The following is a 21,568-nucleotide window of genomic DNA, read 5'->3' on the forward strand; positions in this document are numbered from 1 at the left end:
GGCCGGGAAATAAATGTTGGGGTAGAGGTAAAAAGAATGAGAATTTTTTAAAGCAGAAATATATTTTTAATGACAAAACAATGCATTAATTCATAATTATATTATTAATTGGTATTTCTATAAGTTATTTTATTAACATATCCTCTAAAATTTATAAAACATTATAAGATTTCTTTTTTATGTGTTTTCATGAAACAATATGAACTGGCTAAATCTATAAAGTAGTCAGAATTTAGCTTAATTATATATATTTTATTCTAGAATTCTGAGCCAAATGAGCATTTTTTTTTCTCTAACTCCAGAATTATGAAGCTGTTTATTCTGTGGATTAGAAACATATTTCACTTGGATTTTGTGAGAGCCTATCTAGGAAAATAAAGACATGGTTTTCTTCTTATTCTAGGAATTTTAAGCTGATTTGTACATTCCTTTCTTGACATATGAGCACCTCAATAAGGCATAAGCTTAGCATATCTAACATTATGGATATAAATCATTTTAGGTCACTTAAAGTAGCCTGGTCCAATGCATAGCAAATATTTTACTCATTTAACCCTGAAAAATACCAAATAAAATGAACTAAGAATGGTTCAAATGCCTTGGTCTATTTTGAAGGAATTATAAAATTTGCCATGCTGAAAACTAATTATGGATTTTGAACTTAATTCTGTGCAACCATTAAGGCTTGCAATTTATATGTAGGAACTTTTTTACTTTTTTTTCCCTTCACACTCCACTGAGTGAGAAACAGTCTGATTGCATAGGGCAGAATATCAGAAATCAAATATTACTGTCACAAGTATCAGTATTTAATTCCTTTAGTAACAGCTTTTATAAATAATTTAATTAGTGATCATTGGGTGATATATATTTCATCATTATTTTAGAGACTATATAAGCAAATGTAAAATGTTAATAAAATAGTCCTATATCTTTTGGCAAAAGTAAATCTCAAAAATCTTTTTAAGGACTTTGCAAGTATAATTAACATATGAAGAGAGAAACAACATATATTGTCATTATAAGTGTTAAAATTTGAACAATAATGACGGTACAACAAGCTGCAAGCTACAAAAACCAAAATGGGCAATTTATTGAAATGCATTTTAAGAAAGACACCTGAAAATAAAAAGAATATTCCACTGCTTTTGTTTGCAAACAGGGAATATCTACCTCCAGAAATTTCTGATACCCTGTTTACTAGTATTCCTGAAGACCTCATGGAACATCATTGTTGAGAAAGAGCAAAGAATCTTTTGTTATTATGTGCTTTCCTGTAAGACAAGATGAAATGTAAGTCTAATTTATCCCAATCTGGAAACATTTTCACAGCCACTTAATCTTTAAAATTTAATTCAGTCTTATGATATGAATGTGTTTGCTCACATTTAGTAATTACAACCATTAAGTAAAAACATTTTATAGCAAATACAGATCTTCTACTCAGATTTGTGCTTCCTACTAAAATATTTTGGATTAAAAATCCCTATAATCATATGTGTTTATAAATTCTAGGAAGATGTAATAAGAGAGTGAGATACAGAGAACTGGTCAGAAAGGAACTAGTAAAAAAATACTTAAATTGGTAGAATTTTTAAAAGACTAGTTTAGCCAACAAATGTATGATACAATTCTTTCCTTTAATTTACATAGGGAAATACATCCACTTGGGCACAACTTCTTTGTCATTGCTGATCACATCAATACCTTGGATTCCATTATGCCCTTCCAAGAAAGAAAGGTGAAGATATAATTGAGGGATCCATTTTCACAGGATAGTGCTTTGAGGACTGTAAATACAAACAGAAATGTCAGGGTTGCCATCTGATTTGGATACATATGGAATTCAGTTGAAGAATATGACTAAGTCAGTATGTTTATACTGATGGGATTCTGGGCTGATTTTGAGCTGCAAGTTCTACTATTTTTAATACTTCTAGCAATTTATCTCTTTACTTTGGCAGGAAATTTGGGACTGGTTTTATTGGTCACTGGGGATTCCTGGCTCCACAATCCCATGTACTATTTTCTGAGTGTTTTGTGATTCTTGGATGCCTCCTATTCTTCAATTATCACCCCAAAAATGTTGGTCAATTTCCTGGTAGAGAATAAAGCCATTTCATTTCTTGGGTGTGCCACACAGATGTTTCTCTTTGTTACATTAGGGACAACAGAGAGTTTTCTTTTGGCTGCAATGACTTATGATCACTGTGTAGCTATCTACAACCCTGTGCTATATGCAGTTAATATGTCATCTCGTGTCTAGGTGCCACTCATCATTGCTGCCTATTTTGGTGGCATTTTGAATGGTAGTTTACAGACAGTAGCCACTTTTAGACTATCCTTCTGTGCATCCAATGAAATTAGACACATGTTTTGTGACATTCCTCCACTCCTTGCTATTTCTTGTTCTGACATTCACATCAACCAATTTCTGCTCTTCTATGTTGTGGGTTTTATTGAGATAACCAATATACTAATTGTATTGATCTATGCTTTCATTCTGTTGGCCATTCTGAAGATGTGTTCTGTGGAAGGGAGGCAGAAATTATTTTCCACCTGTGGCTCTCACTTAACTGGAGTGTCAATTTTGTATGGAAAAATCTTCTTCATGTATGTGAGATGAAGTTCTAGCTATGCTTTGGAAAATGATTTGATAGTGTCTATATCACTATTGTGATTCCCATGCTGAATCCCATCATCTACCATTTGAGGAACAAAGACGTTAAAGAGACAATGAAAACATTTTCTCAAAGAAATTTGTTCCTAAATAAAGTCCAGTTTTACCACTGAGTAAAACTTAAAAGAATGTTAGATGTCAATCCATTTCTCTATGGCAAGGAACTAAGGAAGAAAATGTTTTATTTTCAAGTAATGTTTTATTTTAGAAGTGTTTGCATATTTTAGAATATTACTGAAGAATGCATTAATTGGTCCTTGAATGCAACATTGAGTCATCTATATACCTGTGTTCAAATTTATCATATTAAATATTCATTGATTTGTTTATATTGACATTATTAGTCTTGGTGTAATTTGATTTTCATTAACTATAATCATAGAAAATGTCCTCAAGAGATGATGGCTTGATATAATCTCACATTGTTTTAGTAAATTCTCAGCACTTCTGAAGTTAATTTCCCATTCTGGACTACCCAATGTTACCTCCCTTGCTTCATGTGCTCTTTCAGTCTCAGATCCTTCTACCTCTCTGGACATGCTTTTTGCACTATTTGGACCAGCATAATAAAAATTTATTCTATTATTTCCTTCTCATTGTCCAATTACAGACACCAATGCAGTACATTCTGAAATGCCTAAAATTATATTACATAATATATTAATATTGATTGTGCATACAATAAGTGCTTAGGAAAAACAAAATGTAGTTTAAAGAATAACTTTCAACTAAATGATATTTAAGGAAGGGACATGATCTGTAACACTAGATAGCTTATTCTTGAGAGATCCTTGGATACAGATTCTAGCTCATTCCCTAGTTCTGCCTTTACCCTCTATCATTTAGAAATGAACTCTCCTTTGTTATCATTCTTCAGAATTTACACACAATGAGCAACCCCCCAAATTACCTCCCAGTACTCTAATACATTATCAATTCAGCCTTAATAGGTCCTCTTTGTTTATTTTTGTCCTATTATTATTTATTTGAAAGACATTAGGAGTGGAAATTTACTTTTCATTTCAATAAAATTGACTTTTTTTCCTAGCAGGAATGGGCGTCTTTTGAGTCTACCATAGCAATCCCATGAAAACAAGGTAATCAAAGAGTTAATTCTTAAATCTGAATTTGAGATATAATTCTATAATGTTTAGTACATCATTTTCTAATCAGTTACACAAAGATAGCTCATACATTTCTATTGGAACAAACACATATTTGTTTAAAACTATATTCAAATGTCCTCTTAAAAACAATTTTTTTTGGGACAAAACACTGAGTGCAACGTGAATATCATATCTTATAAAGAAATTATGCTATTCAAAACCATAGCTCCTTGAAATGTACTTTCCTTATCATGCTCTTTTGAGGAGTCTTTTTCTCTAATAAAGGAAAAAACTACTTCAAAATTGTTTCTAAATACTCATATCTTACAAAACTTAAAATGTTTTTAAGACTTCAGGATCATTTACTGGCTATTTCTTTTCAGATCTTCAAATTACTAACAAGGGTTAATAATAAGGATTGTACCCTTTTTTATCAATTTAGTTGCTCTTTCATATTAACTAAAATAATGTTTCTATGGGAAAGAAAGAGATTAGCACTAGGACCAAGGATGCATTCATTTATGCCTATCAATATCTAATTATTCTGTCAACAAAACTGACAGATTGATCTCAAATTAATCCGCATGAAAACTGCACAAGCCCCTTTTTCTCTAATAAGATGGAAGCACAGTATCGAAATAATGTCCAGGATTTACAGTTTATCAGATAATTATTGAAACTGGCATACTTAACTCTCAAGTTATTAACTTCTCACTCTTCTTATCTCAGCTCAATTACCTGTCCATCAATAAAAAATTCCATGAGTTTCTTTGCTCCCTTTTCCCACTCTGTTTCATCACTTAACATAGTCATCTTTTAATATTTGTTGATATGAAAATTTGATTACTATCTAGATCTACCCCTACATTGAAATTGTAATTGCTTTAATGCATAATTTTGTCTGTCCAAAAATTGTATCCTCCGGACATAATGTAGTTCCTTAAACATATAATTTACTCAGAAAATATATGTTTAATGAATTATAGGTCAAAAAATAAGTAATAGTTAATGGCAATATTAAGCCCTTTTCTACAGCTTAATAGTGATTGGACACATATTATGTTTAATGTACCCTAACTCATATTCTCACAACACTCCAGGAGGTGAGTCTAATATTACCTACCAACATCACAGACCACAGATGAGAAAATAGAGGCATATGATTTTTAAGTAATTTGCTCAAAACCACTTAGCTTATATGAGTGATACTATAAATTAATCTTCCTGACTACAGAGTTCCTATTTTTAAGTTTGTTAATATATAGAATGAAAGAAAAATTATCTATTCAATTTTTCCATTGATTATCAGGCCTCATGACCATACCTTTGCTGAAGCAATGAAGGTATTCATTAAGTGAGTGGGAGAAATAAGAGAATGGAATGTGTTTTAAGAATTTTTTGCTAGATTTCACAAATCACTCAGTTTATATAGAGAGAATGTGCAGGATTTTATCCTGGGTAATAAAATGAAGAAAATAAAAATAGAATTAGGAGCAGGAGTAGAAACCAAATGTTGCTTTGGATAGCTCTGGGTGATTACTAACTGCCCAGAAGCACAAGCTGAATCTTGGAGCTCCTTATTCTGCCACCATCTTGTTGGTTGTTCTCACTTATTAACTTTTATTATAGTAAAAGAAACATGAGAGAAGAATGTAAAACTCAGTGATGAGATAAACACTTAAAAATTAATTTGTTGGCAAAATCTCTCTTCCTCTATTTATAACCAGGTAAATTGCCATCTTTGGAATATTGTGCTAATTCTTGATAAAGAAATAACTTTAATTAGATTTAGAAGAACTCCTTTTATAAAAGAAACTGTTTATGGTCTAAAATATCAGTAGAGGATTTGATGGAATGCATCAGGTAGTTATAAAGCAATATTTTATATTTGAGGAAAAAATAAAACTTGATAAAAATTTGATGAGAACACAATTCTTCTTTCCATCAAAAATCCAGAGATAAGATTATTTGGAGATTAAAAAGCCAGCATCAATTTATTTCACAATTGGCAACCTCAGGTTTAAGCCACATGAAAGCCTAATGTAGATTTTCTATTATCAGTGCCAACTTACTATGCTCTGCTTATGCCTTACAGAATCACTAAGAGCAAGTATTTCTCCCCAACTTTGAAATCCATTTTTGATAGTCAGTAAGTATACTTTCAAATAATATAAGTAAAAGATGAAGAAAGAATAATTTACAAAGCTAATTTCATGATTAGACTTTTTGGTTGATTTTTTATAGCTGGATTTACAATATATCATCTTTACAGTGAAATTTTGTCATGAGATGAGGAGTGAGAAACAGAAAGGAAACATGACTTCTTTGTCCTATATTTCAACAAAATTAGAACTCTATCCCCAGCAATTATTCAATGTCATTTTTTAAAACTTTTATTCCTCCTACAGCCTGACAAATTTTGTTTTATATATCTTGAAATTCTGCTAAGGAATTTTAAAATTTTTTGAAAAATTGGGTCTATGTAATTTTATACTGTCTTACATATTTTTTGAATATAGAGGTCTACTCTTCTGACAGAACTAACTTAAAAGTAATTTTTATATATTTATATTTGTAAATATATGTTTGTATATCTTATTACTATTCACCTAGTATGGACATGATATTGTTGGTCTTACTTTTCAATAGAGATAGTTACTGTGAAAAAGTATTACATACATACTTATAGAGCTATTCTAAAATCCTTGAATGCTAACTCAAATTTTGGATTCATCTTGAAATCTGTTTGTATTAAATTTTTCCCATTAATAAGGGTCACATTTTCATGCTTTTTATTATGTATGATATTTCTTTTAATAATATCTTGTACTTATGAATGATACATTTGAAGGAGTCTGGGTAGTTTGTTATTCAAAAGGCGTTGAACTTTTGCTTTGGCTGGCAATAAATTACTGGTAATAAATTCTCAGGCTTCATATTAGTCTTTATTAATGAAGATCTCTTTGGCATTAATCCTAGTTTTTAAGGCCTAGTATTTACTAGAGGATTAGAGTCTTTAAAGTTCTAATGTGTGGCCTTTGTATTTTCATTTTTACTTTTTTTGTCTTAACTCCATTCCTGAGGTAATCAAATTTCTGTTTGTATGATTTTGCCTAGTCTAGATATTTCATAGAAGAATAGTCTTAACAGAGATTAATAGGTTTGTCAGATTAAGATTAGACTGTGCCCATTTAAAGGACAGGGAGAAAAAGTAGGAGAAAAATAAAAAGGAAGGAAAAAATCTTAAATGATTCTAAAAATACATCAGGACTGGAGTCTTTAGGTGAGTTTGTATTATCAGAAATATGTACACATATTTTTTTAAAATTTTAAAACAACAAGGAAAATCACCCATACTAATTTCATCCAACAGAGCAAACATAATAAAACCATGAGCTCTTATAAATGTTACATTCCTAAATGGGTAAAATACAGTGCATTACTTCAATAAGGAAAAAATTAATTCACAATATGGGGATATAAGTGAATGAAATAAAATTTGTGGATAGAAGTCAAATAACTATTATACAGTTTAGGATGTTCTTTAAAGGTTTTTTATCTGCTCTTCCTCCATATAATTATATTGCATTATGTCGTACTCAAGCATATAGACAAACTCCTTTGGGTGAGCTTCAATGTTTGTAGTGTAGCTGTGCCACATAACAGGGGCTTGTGGAGAGGTAAACGAAGGTCTTAAGCCCAAGGCATTCTATTAATGCACTCTGATGAATATATTAGTCTAAACCTAGGTGTTCCCTATTTTATTCTACCTTTGTCATTAATTTACTGTTGCAAATATCACTGTTGCAGATATAAATGTCTCCCATACCCTATCACTCTGGCCTGGAGCTGTGTCCAAGTTTCAGCTTCTCTGACCTTCCTTAGGATAATTCCAAGATCTCTGCAAGACCCATCAAAGCATGTCAAGAGATTGAACCATATTCCTTATGGCAGTAACTTTTTCTCTACTGCATACTATGCTAGATTTTTCTTTTCTCCCTTCCCTGACTTACATTCCCCATTCCTTCATTTATGCTTCCAGGAATCACCTACTGATTAATATCATGTATCCAAGTCCTTGTCAAAGGATCTGATCAAGAGGGAATGTAAACTCTAACAATTGTCATTTCTTGTATGTAGTTAAAATGAGGCACAGAAATCCTTGATCCGAAAACGCTATACATGCAATTAATAGGAGTTAATTATAATAATACTAAAATTGCATTACTGAATAACTAGGAACTCTCATAAAAAACTATTAGCATTTGAAATAGAAACCCTTATTCAGCATCAATATCACTGATTTGACCATTAGCATCTTTCTTAGGACCACAGTCTAGATGAAATTTTCAAATAGTGCTTATTCCTTTTCTCTTCAATATTTGAATTGTGCAGATTTTCAATATCAACATAGAAACATTAAAAAAAGAAATAGATTCTTTGCTTTCCTCAAAGAGCATAATAATAGTGCTAAAAATACCAGAAAATCTCATTACAAAATTAAAATATTAATGTGTATGCCAGAATGTACTGAGCTTGGCAATGGTACTATTGTCATTTCCATAATTTAAATTATTGGAACCATCAATCAAGTATTGTCACTGGGGCTAATTTAATGATCATGAAGATGGGGGCCCTCTATTCACCTCAAATGAGGACTGTGTTATTGCTCCCACTTGTGCTTGTTAATTTCACAAAACCAGAAGAATTTATGAGTGTCTCTCACTTTCAAGACACCACCTTGGCAGCATGAATGCAATTTGTAATTATTCTTAAAGCATCTGAGACCAATAAATGTTGCTACTGGGTCTTTGTTAATTATCCAGAGTACCTCTGATTTCCCTATTGAGAAATATTCTTTTATGCACAGTTTCCCCATTTCTTCTGCTATATTAGTACCACTCCCATTCAAACACCTTGGTTTATGTATATTATTGTTGTTTAACACTTTAATCTCGCAAAAATTATTTCAATATTTAGCATTTTCCACAGTGGTTTCTTCTGAGTTTTATGTCTGAGGAAGAGGGTTGATTTCTATAACATGCCCTATAGTGTTTTTAAAAGATTCAGTGGTAATTTAATTTATGATTATGTAATTTTTTTCTTTAAAACTCACAACTAAATTGAGTTTATCCTAATTTAATTCCTAATCCCATAATCATCTTAAGTCCTCATTCCTCATTCTACTTCCGTTCTCCATATATTGGTCACCTCTTCTAAGAAGGATGATATGTATTTCTGATCCCTGAAAAGGTGTATATCTTCATAAAGTAAATATAATGTATATTTTAATGAGTGTCTATGTTGTTACATATCTCATTTTGATGTGTAAGGTATTCAACTAGTTGTTGAGATCTATTAATTTTATTACATATACACATTCTCTGCTACCTTCTCTTCTCCATTAATATAGCGTTATTATTAAATTATTATACTTTGGTCTGCATCTATCCACATTTACTAAATACATTTTTTTTTTCTTTAGTAAGAAACATTAAGTTAGGTCTAACTGCTGAGTTCTTCACATATAAATTTGTCTGTGTTCCTCTGGTGATCCATGAATGACTTTTTCTAGGAAATATATCCAGTAGTGGATTCCTGTCCAGACAAATAAAACAAATTTGATTTCTAATGGAAACCTTCAAGATTATGCTGATCAATATACATTTGACCAACAAAGTACAAGAATTTCAGACTTCTGACATCCAACTTATGAGTATGTACTAATTATATACAAATTAAGGATTGAGTTACTTAATTAAATTTGATTTTATATGACGGAGCAAAACTGGCTTATTTGCCTTGAAATATTTTCATATTTTTAAATTCAAATACTGGTTTCAATTTGAAATACAATTAAGCACAATTCTGTGAACAAAATTTTTCTGATACTGTAACAGAGAGATAAACACAAAATTTTCATATAGATTTAGTGTTTTTGTATTGCTGGTAGTGTTAATACAGACGTTTAGGGCATTAATAATCTAGTTGTCAAAGTAACACAGAATGATGTATAATCTATAAGAGAGGTGGTCTGTTAATTATCAAATCTTCTGGCTTTGTCTCCTGGACACATGGCTAGACTCTTTCTCATACTCCCCTGCAGTCAGGTATGGCAAAGTGACTGAGACTTAATGTAACTTCTGTGTGGTATCCCAGCATCCAAGTCACTGTGAGTTCTTCTTTCCATCACTCTATGTTAGTCCTGAGTGATTTTCTAAAGCAGGTCATGAAAAATAAAATGTTGATAAAATTTTGGAGAAAGCATAAAGGAGTAAGCAAAGAATTAGAAATGTGGTTACAGAGGAAGATAACATACCATTGCAAACAAGAACTGATTTTTTTGCAGCCATACTGATTATTTGGAATTCAAGAAGCAATAGTTTTTTCAATATGTGTCGATCGATTATAACAAATGGACTACACTAATGAAAGATGTTGTTAATAGGGAAAAGTGAGGGGGCGGGAAGAGGCATATGCGAATCCCCTATACTTTCAATGTAACATTCATGTAATCTAAAGCTTCTTTTAAAATAAAATTTAAAAAATAAAGAAAAAAAGGAAGCAATGGTTTAGGCTTACAAATCTGAACGTGAATATTCCTAACATATATTTTATAAAAGTTTCTAAATGGCATGATATAATCTCAAGTCCATGTCTAAATCAGTATGCTTTTGTAATTGAGTAAACATTAATAACCATTAACATTCAGTAATGTATTCTATTAGATCATTGAACTATTTATTAGAAAGTTGTTTTCTTTCCTTAAAATTATTACAGACTCTTCTCTTCATTGTATCTCAAATTGATTTTGTGTTTATAATGGCTTCCAAATAAGTATGCCTTTTGACATTTACGTTTGAATGAACCCAAATTCATATTCTATTGGGGAAAGAGTTTACTGTAACAGCTGCTCTGTCAATAAAACCATGCCAACTCAGGTAGGCATTATTTCTTGTAGAAACACATTGATAAGCAGTAAGAAATAAAATGTATGTGCAACAGCAGCTTGGACTAGAAAGTGACAATTGGTGTCTTAATTTTTTGAAGAACCACAAGCCACAAAGAATAATAACTTTATCTGAGAGAAGGAAATAAAGGCTTAAAGTTCTTGATGGAGATGTAGACAGAAAATAAAGGATGGAAAAGGAAAAGATTAGGATGAGGAAAGAGCCAGTCAAATGGCATGATGCTATAGGAATTTAAAAGGTGAAGTACAAAGGGAGAATTCTTCCATGGTGTAGTGGTTACATTATGCTTAGAATAAGGAGGCCTGATTGTGTGATATAAACTTCTACTTTGCTCAAATACTTAAGGCAGTGGAGACATCTGCTGTTGGGATCTGTGAAATTCCAGAGAGAGGTATATGCTGCTTAAACAATTTTTTTTTAAACTTAAGGGATAAGAAAACCTTCATTCTGGAAACTTAAAATACCTTTATTTTGCTTTTGAATTAAAAAAAATGGTTTCATAGTAATTGCTCTCTTCTTTACAATTGAAGAAATATAAAAGTCTTTACAACCATAAAATACAGGCATACCTCATTTTATTACATTTTAATTCATTGCACTTCACATAAAATATGTTTTATACAAACTGAAGTTTTATGACAACCTACACAGAGGAAGTCTATTGGCATAATTTTTCCAAAAGCTTGTGCTCACTTCATTTTGGTGTCACATTTTAATTAAGGGTTGCACATTGATTTTTAGATATGGCACAATTGCATACTTGACAGACTATAGTATATTAGGCATAATTTTTATATGCACTGGGAAGCCAAAAAAAATTGTGCCTCACTTTACTGCAATAATTGCTTTATTGTGGTTATCTGAAAAAGAACTTGTACTATTTCCAAGGTATGCCTGTGTATTAGTCAGCCAAAAGGGTTCTGAGGCAAAATACCAGAAGTCTGTTAACTTTTATAAAGGGAACTTATTTGGGGTAGGAGGCTATAGTTACCAGGCCATAAATCATATGTTACTTCCCTCACCAAAATCTATTTCCATGTGTCAGAGCAAGATGTCTGCCAATATCTGCCAGGGTTCAGGCTTCCTGGGTTCCTTTCTTCCCAGGTCTTACTTCTTTCTGGGCTCAGGATTCCTCTTTCCCTGGGGCATGTTTCTCTTTCTTCACTACCAAGCTCCTCTGTGTGCTTACTTCCCAGGGCTCCAGCTCAAGACTCCAGCATCAAACTCAAATATCAAAACTCCTACTCTGTTCTTTGCCATGTCTTTTATCTGTGAGTCCCCACCCACCAAGGAGTGAGGACTCAACACTTAGATGACATGGCCCAATCAAAGTCCTAATCATAATTTAATCATGCCCAGGTACAGACCAGTTTGCAAACATAGTCTAGTATCTATTTTTGGATTTCATCAACCTTATCAAACTGCTACAGCCTGTATTGAGATACTCATAAAATATTAAGGAAATCACAGTCTTTCAAAACAAAATCATCTGCTCAACAAATCAAAGGCATAGACTTCAGTTGCTTAGATTTAAGTTTAAATTGGCAAAATTATATACATTATACTTCTGAATTTGAAAAAGTTTTGCCTATATTTAATCCCTGATTATTGATGGGACTCAAATGCCAAAACCAAGATTTACATACTTGTAATGCTTTCAAGCCCAAGGCATTCCAAAAGTATGAGTTTAGTTGAGAGCTATAGCTTCTGTTGTAGTTACAGAATGAGGGGACCCTGTGGTTGCTCTTACAGGGCTTCCTAACATTCTTAAGTATGCCTGTGCCATGACTTCCTTTCCTGCTAACTGCTACCAATGTTTTGCAGTTATGGTTTGGACACAAGATGCCTTAGATTCCCCTTGACACCCAGATATGCACAACCTGGAACTGAAAGGTAAGTAAAATTCCAATGGTTTTAATTTGACCAGTAGGAGATCACAGCTGGCAGATAAATTCATTTTTCCCCTTATTTCATTGGAATCTTATTCTTAGTGAGTTGCCTCATCACTTCTGAATGATAGCATAACAAATAATTACATGTGTGTATGACTTCTTTGAGTCAAATTGTTTTTTGTTAATCTTTTATTTAAATAGGATTGCATGTAAAGTTTGATTAGGAAAAAATATTGTAAGTTGGTAATGTGGAAAGGGTATATAATATGTAAACTTTTATGGGATTATTTTATTAAACACTAGTAAATGAGAGAGTTACAAGATTTTAGACTGCTCATTTCCAAAAATATGCCAATTTAGAAGTGGTAGGCAGAAAAATTGCCTAATCTTCCATAGATGTCCAAGTCCTAATTCCCAGAACCTATGATTCTATTACCTTTCTTGGAAAAACAGATTTTGCTGATGGAATTAGTTAAAGATATTGAGATAAAGTAATTATTCTTGATTATCTGGGTATGCCAAATGTATTAAGAAAGGATTTTACAGAAAATGGAGGCAGTGGTGTCAGAGGCAGAGAAGGAGATGTAGTGATAGAAACAGATGATTTGAATGATGGAATTGCTAGCTTGAAAGGGCCCACAAGCAAGGAATAAGGATATGCTATAGAAACTGGAAAAGACAAGGAAACAGGTTGTGTTAGAGCCTCCAACAGGAATGCAGACTGCTGACACCTTGATTGTTAGTGCAGCAAATCTATTTTAGATTTATATCCTCCAGATGTGTGAGATAATTTTCTGTTGCTTTAAGCCACTATATTTTTGGTAATTGTTTCAGCAGCAATACAAAACTAATACATGAGACAGAAAATTAATTTCAGATAATTCTTCTGCATAAACCAAATTAAAATGAAGAAAAGATTACAGTTTCATTCTTGACCTTAATTCAGTTAACAAAATATATTGGATTAGTAATATTTCAATGTGAGTTGAGCCCTATTGCTCATATATATTTTCCTTGCCAGAGGTATAAAGAATTATTTTTCACTGGGAAGATGCTTCTCTAATTGCTAATGTATTAGCTGGTAAAGCCAAACATTCTGATAATAAATTAAGACCAAGCAATCAAATGGAAAATAAAAAAGCTGGAAAATTAGTATAACAAATGCATGCTGATTTTGTGTTTTGAGACCAATAATATCCATGGTATATTTTGACCTTTCTGCTTACAGCTATTGATTTAATCATGGTCAATGTAGAAATTCATTCACTGACCTGAGACACAGTTCTAGGTTTCGGTTCATTGCTGGAATGCCTGCAAATACCATAACTTTAATTTGTTACTAGTCCCCACCTGAAGTACTATAAGAAAATTATTATCAAGAATTGTGAATTCATAAGCTTTCTAATCAATAGTCTCTGCTGTTTTAGCCTAGAATTGTGAATGATTAACTTTTCTTTTGTTCTTTGGAATGTTGTTACACTGCTATGCAGGCAATTCCATCAGCCGGTACAAAAAAAACAAATGTTTAAAAGGAACAAGTTACTAGACATGGTATGTGCATGTCCTGTTTGTGTAGCAGTAAGGTAAAGCTGATTAAGTTAACACTGATGTATACCAAAACCCTCATGTTCCTCTTTAATGTACCATGAATAGAACATAGCAAAGACCCATTGAGACACTGCACCTCTCCTGTGGAGGACTGGACATACCACCCCCATTCCCCTAGCCCCAACAGATAGATTCAGTTACTTTCTATGAGGACATTCCTCAGGAGTTGCAAAATTTATTGGATTTCTGAGGTTCAGAACCCCTTAAAAGGGATGGTCCCCAAGCTGCCAGTTAAAGTCTTACCCAGGAGGAGATGCTCTGCCTGGGGCCGGTTTTCCAATCTGGATTCTGATTGGCTACAAAGAGATTTACTAGCCTCCTGAGAGATCAGATGTTGTGTTTTCCTTTGATTTGGTGAGTAGTTGTATATACTTTTATTCTTTCCTGTTATTTAATTGATTACTCTTCTTTTCTGTGTTTGCTCAATTGGTACAATCATTTGATATAACCTGAAACTCATTTGATTGAATAAAGCTGCCTTTATATAGCATTTAGAGTTTTTGCCTCTTCCTTAGCAAAACACCACCTTCATTTTGCATGTCATGGCTACCCTCCCTCAAACCACCCAATATTGAAAGCACTTTACATATGCATAGATGTTTCTAATGAATATCAGTTCTTTGAGAAATGGTACCACTTTTAAGACAGTTACTGTGTTGGTTTTCCTAACATCATTTTCTCACCTAATTATACTAAATAAAATTGTGAGAAGTGTATTTGATATTATGGTTTTATAACAAAGGCAATTCTATACAATAATATTTAGCATAAGAAAATATAATTTTATGTCATATTTGGATGAACATAAACATTTTCTTTGTATACATGACAGGATGAGAATGATTGTATTAGTCAGCTAAAGAGGTGCTGATGCAAAGTACCAGAAATCTGTTGGCTTGTTTAAAGGATATTTATTTAGAGTAGAAATTTACAGTCACAAGGCCCCAAAGAGTCCAACTTAAGGTACCATAAGAGGTACTTTCTCACCTAAGTCATTTGCTATATGTTGAAACAAAATGGCAGGTGAAGTCAGCAATGATTCAGCCTTCCTTCTTCTTCTTAAGAATCTGTGGTCCCAGCTTTTTCTGATCTCAGCTTTAGGCTGGCATAAATCAGATCTCTCCTGACAGGGATCATTTCTTTCCAGGCTTAGCCACTCTCTTCTTTTCACAAGGTCAGCTGTAAACAGTGTGGTGAATGGCTTATCTCTTTCTAGCACTCCACCATCAAAACCAAGTTCTCTCCTCTGCCACGTCTTTTACTGTGTATGATTTCACCCACCAAGGGGGCAAGGACTCAATGCCCTACTGACACAGCCAAATCAAAACTCTAATCTTAACTTAATCAAGTCAAGGTAACCTTTGAATTTAATACAATCAAAGGGTATCAAGCCCAGAGGAGCTGACCAGTTTACAATCAATCAGTATCTCTTTTTGTAATTCATAAATAATATTAAACTGCCACAGGGATGAAGGGTAGAAGAATCCTTTTTCTTTTCTCAGAATGTTGCCCCATATATCCTATTCCCTGTACTTTCATGTATTCTTGTATTTATAATTCATTTTCCCCTAAAATTTTATGTTTCAGTGATTTAAAATGACTTTTAAGGTAAGATAAAATATGGGCTTAAAATAGATTGTGAAATTGATGGAAAATCGTGTAATTCAAAGGAAAAAAGAGTAAAGTCTTTAAACATTGATTAATGGATGGAAATGGCAAAGAGGTTGATTTGGTTCTAGAGTACCTCCCAAGAAAGAATTCTTACATACCTCCACCAACATCAGTCTCTCACTTCATTTTTTATTTTTATTATCTGGCATATATTTATTTACCTTTAAATTATAGTTTGTACAATATGTTTTATTTTTACAATTGCCTTTTTTATATCTGGAATAACTAACTGGCTGGGTATTTGGGGTTGAAATAAAATACATTAAGGGAAGCAGACTTGGCCCAGTGGCTAGGTTATCCGTCTACCACATGGGAGGTTCGCGGTTCAAACCCTGGGCCTCCTTGATCCGTGTGGAGCTGGCCCATGTGCTGATGCGCGTAAGGAGTGCCATGCCATTCAGGGGTGTCCCCGCATAGGGGAGCCCCACGTGCAAGGAGTGTGCCCCGTAAGGAGAGCAAGCCACCCAGCACGAAAGAAAGTTCAGCCTGCCCAGGAATGGTCCCACACACAGAGATCTGACACACAAGAAGACGCAGCAAAAAGAAACACAGATTCCCGTGCCGCTGACAACAGAAGCATACAAAGAACATGCAGCAAATGGACCCAGAGAGCAGACACCGGGGGTTGGAGGGGGGGCTGGGGGGGAAAGGGAAGAGAAATAAATAAAAAAAAAATCTTTAAAATAAAATAAAATAAAATGCTTTAAGATTTAGTTAATTTTACCTAAAATTAAGTTAAAGAAAAAATAGCCATTTATTAACCTTCATTTAATAGCAGGATTTTCAGAAGAAAATTTAAACACTTAAACAAATGCAGTTGTAATTATAAAGTTAAATTAGTTTGTATGAGTGGCATGGGATTTTTGGAATCTCTTTAGTACATCCTTCACATCCTTTTCCTTAGGCTTTGCATAAGCATTGATATTAATGTGGTATAAACAATCTAGGCGATTTTATCAGCACCTGATAAAGTATTGGTCCTTGGTTGCAAATACATGAAAAAGAGTACCACAAGTTAGAACATAGTGATAGCAATCATGTGAGAAGCCCAGGTAGAAATGACTTAGTCTCCTCCTCTGGGGAATATGTTCTCAAAATGGCAAGGATTACAGTGAGTAGGATATCAGAAAATTTATCAAGGAAAGCAAAAAATTAGTCCCCAAAAAGGTAAACATTGCTGTTTTTGGATTGTAGGTCTCAGAAAAAGGCAATGGTAACAGAGGGACATTATCACACATTAAAAATGGTTGATTACATTTCAGAAATGGAAAAGCCAATTTTTAAATTTGTATGGAATTAAAAGTGGTTATAAATAGGCAAATCATACTTAAAGAACAAAGTTGGAGATCTCACACATGTTGTCAGGCAGCTCTAATGAATACCACACAATGAATGGTCTTGAGTAATAAAAATATATTGCCTCATAGTTTCAGAAGCTAGAGTCCCAAATCAAGGCTTTGGGAAGGCAATATGGTCTCCCAAATTCGATAGCCATCTGTTGGTGGTGTGCCTAAAATTCTTAGGGCCCCTTGGTTTACAACCCTGCCTTCTCAAAGCCTCTCTCCCTCCTAGTATCTGCTTTTCTGGTTTCCACTGACCTCTTCCTCTGCTCTTTTCCTCATGTTTCTCTAATTGCATCTAAGTTTCTTCTGCTAGCTCTTGCTAGCTAGATAGTGGCATAAATATAGATGACTGGAATATAACTGAGAGTACAGAAATAAGCCTATCATCTATAGTCATTTATTGGGGAAAGAATGATTTCTTCAGTAAATGGTGCTGAGAAAACTGGATATGAACATTCCAAAGAACAAAGTTTAAACTCGACCTCACATCATCTACAAAAATCAGTTCAAAGTGGATCAGTGACTTAAACTTATGATCTAAAACCATAAAATGCTTAGGAGAAAACATAGGGGGAAATCTTCGTAACCTTAGATTTCATAGTGGTTTCTTAGATATGATACCAAAAGAAGAGGAGCAAAGAAAAAAAAAATAGATAAGATGGACATCATCAAAATTAGAAGCTTCTATATGTAAAAACATTATCAAAAAATGAAATGAAAACCTACATAATGAAAGAAAATACTTGCTAAATTATGCTTTGGATGCTTTAGCATATACTATGAAATGGTTTGTTTTAAACAACAGCAATTTATTAATTCATAGTTTTGAGGCAGGGAAAATGCCCAAATCAAAACATCATCATCATGTCTGCCACTTTTTTATTCTCTGTGTGAATAGTGAATATAGTTCTCTTATATATTCTTTTCTCAGTAATAAGATGAAGACACATCCTAACTGAGGTGGGTCATACCTCAACTGACTTAGCCTCATCAAAATGCCCTTATTAAAATAGGTTCACAACCACAGATTTGGGTTAACTTTAAGGACATGATTTTCCGGGGTACATACAACTTCATACCATCACACCATATAGCTGATAAAGGTTTAATAATCAAAATATATAAGGAACTACTACAATTCACCAAATAATTCAAATATCCCTATTTATAAATGATCAAATGATATGAATAGATATTCCTGAAAAGGTATACATATGGCTCATAAGCACAAGAAAAAATGCTCAAAATCATTGTTCATTAAGGAAATGCATTGATATTGTGGTATAAACAATCTAGGCGATTTTATCAGCACCTGATAAAGTATTGGTCCTTGGTTGCAAATACATGAAAAAGAGTACCACAAGTTAGAACATAGTGATAGCAATCATGTGAGAAGCCCAGGTAGAAATGACTTAGTCTCCTCCTCTGGGGAAAGTATGAATTGTATACATGTTACTAAAATAAAAAGTTTTAAAAATTACATATATTTAATATGAATAATATTTGTTTTAATTTCTTTGTATCATATTGTTGGGGGCACTGATTTCCAGATTCTTCATTAGGTTGCAAGAAAGAATTCAGAGATGCACCACAGTTATGAGAGAGTTAGAAAATGTTCTAAAAAAGTTAATGTACACAGACATGAGTTGGGGTATGCTGCAAGAAGAGACACACACCCCCTCTCTAGGGGTTTCTGGCTTTATTGGGTATCATTGGGGTTAGGGTTTAGCTGATTGTAGTATTTAGGACAAAGTGGGGGAAATTCACACAGTCATTTGGTTTCTAAGATTTGCTGTCCAGTGGTAATTGGCTTCTGACTGTGGTTCAGGAGCCCTGCAGTAGTTTGCTGTGCAATGTGTTTAGGAAAGTGTGTGGGTGGTGATGGGGGGGACCTTTCTGTTTTTCTGTCTTTCTGCCATGTGAGAATGTTGCAAGTTATATTCTTTTTTTAAAGATTTATTTTTTATTTATTTCTCTCCCCTTCCCACCCCCACCCCATTGTCTCCTCTTTGTGTCCATTCACTGTGTGTCCATTTGTGTCAGCTTGCATTCTTGTAGGCTGCACCAGATATCTGTGTCTCTTTTTGTTACATCGTCTTGCTGTGTCAGCTCACTGTGTGTGTGGCGGCAATCCTGGGCAGGCTGCACATTCTTTCATGCAGGGTGGCTCTTCTTGCAGGGACACACTCCCTGTGGCTGTGGCTCCCCTAAGCAGGTACACCCCTGTGTGGCATGGTCCTCCTTGTGCACCTCAGCACTGCACGTGTGCCAGCTGACTACACAGTTCAGGAGGCCCTGAGTTTGAACCCTGCGCCTCCCATATGGTAGACAGACATTCTATCAGTTGAGCCAAATCTGCTTCCTGCAAGTTATATTCTGATAACACAGCTGGTGAGTGGAAACTGTTGACTGCCTTCAGAGGAGTCCTCTGTGTTAACTTGTCTGTGTTGATTAGCAGACTATAGGCTGTGCCTCAAGATTTCTTTCCAGGTGGTGTTTGTGTAACTCATTGGGGTTTTTATCCCTCCTCCTTAGGTCCCTATTCTATACTACCTCAATATTCTACTCTTTTTCTTTCACAAGGCAAAAGGGTATGTGAGAGAACTTCACCTATGTATAATCAACTTTTAAAATAATAACCAGGGAAGGTAGGCATACTAAATGTATTTGTTGATTAACTAACTGAGAATGAATGATAGAATTGATGGAGGCATTAAATGTCCAACCAAAAATTCTGACATCAAATAGTTTTCTTCTCTTGTAGTTTAATGAAAATTTAATATTATTTTAATTTTCATAAATGGTGACAACTTGTGTATTAGTCTCTAAAATATTCACTCGTTTAAGTCAGGTCATATATTTTGCTTCTTTATCTTTATATTTCTGATATATAATATGGGCTTGCCACATTCCATTCTCCAAAATAATGTGAAGTAAAACAAGGAAGTCAAAGGCAAATAGTGGAAAACAACAAAGGCATTATCAAGGCTATTACTAATGTTATGCTACTTATTACAATGAATTCAAATCCTTAAGAACCTTTTTGGTAGTCCAAATATTCACACGAATATCTTTAGCTGCTCCTTCTGTGATTTCCCCTATATCATATCCTTCTTGTAGTCAAAGACATGGTCAATTCTATGCACATTACAAGTACAATCGACAATATTGATTATATCCTCAGCTCTGGAAATTTCTTTGTCTGTTTAACATTCCTTAAACATTGTACCAATTTTGTTTTTGAACCTGCTGCTTTTATATTTATCATAGTTGATGATTTCTTTTACAGCTCAAACTCTCATTTAAAGTTTACAATTAATTTTCCAAGGAACATTTTACACTTCTAGGATGTTAATATGCTATTTAACATTGGAGAATTAGATAGAACTCTTACATTCTTAATTAGTGGATCTAATCTCATCATTGATTCACAAAATTTCACTTGTTAAAATATTTGAAAGAAAACTATTCACACACACATATTGTATAATAAACAACTTAACACCATATCTCTATCATCCACTTTTTAAAAAGTTTTGTCCTAAAACTTCTTTATAATGTATTATTATAAATAAATTATGTTTCTGTTAACTCAAACCCCCCTATTCCAATCTATAGGCAAAGACTACTGATTACCATAAAGTTTTTATTTTCCACATCCATTTTAATGTACTTTCTATATACATTTGGATAGATAATCATGAAAACTAGATAGATAGTTGGATGAAAAGTTTTTCCTAGTTACATAGCTATATACTTTGCTTTCATTTAAGAAATTTGTATAATTTGTGGTTCATTTTACTTTTTTCCACTCAGCAGTAATTTAGAGATATTCTTCTCTCTCTTTTTTAAATTTAAATCAGCTTTACATTTTATTTCATGAAATGTGATCAGTTGTTGAATTGTAAGTATTGAACATGAGAATAGCTGTTTTGATACAGACTATTAATAAAAGTACTCATCATGAGCACTTAAAATAATCTGCTCATCATGCCAGACACAAAACAATTCATTAATCACAGTTGAAGATGCTTAACAATATTGGTAAGTTGAAAAAATCCACAGAAAAAGCATTTATCAGCAAATCATAAACTGGTTTAGAGTTCACTTAAACATACATGTTCACCAAAGAAGTTAGAGAAAGAAATTAAAATGCACCTTATGTACTTGCTTTTTTTTAAAATCTGATCTCCTTCCCAGGCTCCTTTCCTACAGAATGCAAAGAGGACACCCACAAGCAAACCCATTGTTGTTAAGTTACAAAGTCCTAGATGTTACAAACATTTTTCTCTAGGAG

General features: G+C 33.3%; 1 pseudogene; it reads left to right on the top strand.

The window, feature by feature from the left end:
- Positions 1–1,808: 1,808 nt before the first annotated feature.
- LOC105746401 (olfactory receptor 5T1-like) lies at positions 1,809–2,793 on the top strand (annotated as a pseudogene).
- The last annotated feature ends 18,775 nt before the right edge of the window (positions 2,794–21,568 follow it).

This window comes from Dasypus novemcinctus, chromosome 10, assembly GCF_030445035.2.
Source record: "Dasypus novemcinctus isolate mDasNov1 chromosome 10, mDasNov1.1.hap2, whole genome shotgun sequence".
In the NCBI taxonomy this organism is placed as follows: Eukaryota; Metazoa; Chordata; class Mammalia; order Cingulata; family Dasypodidae; genus Dasypus; species Dasypus novemcinctus.